Consider the following 1,118-nt stretch of genomic DNA (forward strand, 5'->3'; position numbering starts at 1 on the left):
AGATAGATATTTTCTCCCTTTCTTAGTTTTAACTTAGATTAAGAACCTCTGTATGTAAACCTCAAAATTTGTAAAATAAAGTTAGTTCTATTCTACAGTTCAACCGGGACTGTTCTATTAACCTCTGTTCGTGAGGTCCGAAATCCTTCGGGTAATCCAGTAGAGAATCTTTTGGTTCCATTTCAAGGTGCATAGTCCTTCAACATAGTGAGGAAACTAGCTAGAAAACGAACCTGGCCAAGAGTCTCTATTGGATTCACCAGCGCACTTAGCTCAAGCGAAAACTCTTTTCTCCCTTCCAGTGTCATAGGCCTGCTGAATAGCAAGGCAACTAGGAGGAAGCGGGAAAGGCCGAGTAATAGCTTATTCTAAGCGCAAAAATAGTCCGCCAAAGAACAGTTGGTCCGCGTCGGTATTTTTAGTTTCGTCGGTTAAGAAAGTCTCGCTAACTCGAACCTTCGCACGAGGAGACTTTTAGAACGCGCGTAACACCATCAGTGTTTGGCTTTGTGTGTGTTGCTTGTTTCTGTTGCGCCAAACTTGGAACTTGTACATTTGCTGTACATGTGAATAGCACACCTTCGATACTTTTAGTTGCTATTCGCATTTGCTCTCGTGCGCATCGGCTCTGTTCCGATGCAACAAACTCTTAGCTTTGTTGACGGTTTTGACCGAGAGTCGAGAAACGATTTTTCATAAACGGTCATTCTCGTGATGTTTCATTTTTATCGCTGCAACTGTGTGCATCTGTTAGACGCGTGTTCCATTGAACCTTTTCAGGGTCTCCGGAACTTTTTACTAAAGAGTTATTGATGAAATTTTGACGTATTCGCAAATAATATCCGAAATGATAAACCAACAAATTTAAAAAAAAAAAGGTTTCGTAGTCCTACGTCTTACGCGGTCGTGTTTCGGATACAACCCTCGATTTTTTTTTATTTTTAACGAATTTTTTTACGCTCACGCATCAATCACGAAAGAAAAAAAAATCGGTGTATTCCTTAAGATTTTTAAGTAAAATGAAAATATATTTTATTTTTTTATAAAATTCATTCATTTTATTGAACAGGTCAAGAACAAACAATTCATATATTCATTCATTCTAAAAACGCAAAATA

Source organism: Toxorhynchites rutilus, chromosome 3 (genome assembly GCF_029784135.1).
Source record: "Toxorhynchites rutilus septentrionalis strain SRP chromosome 3, ASM2978413v1, whole genome shotgun sequence".
In the NCBI taxonomy this organism is placed as follows: domain Eukaryota; kingdom Metazoa; phylum Arthropoda; class Insecta; order Diptera; family Culicidae; genus Toxorhynchites; species Toxorhynchites rutilus.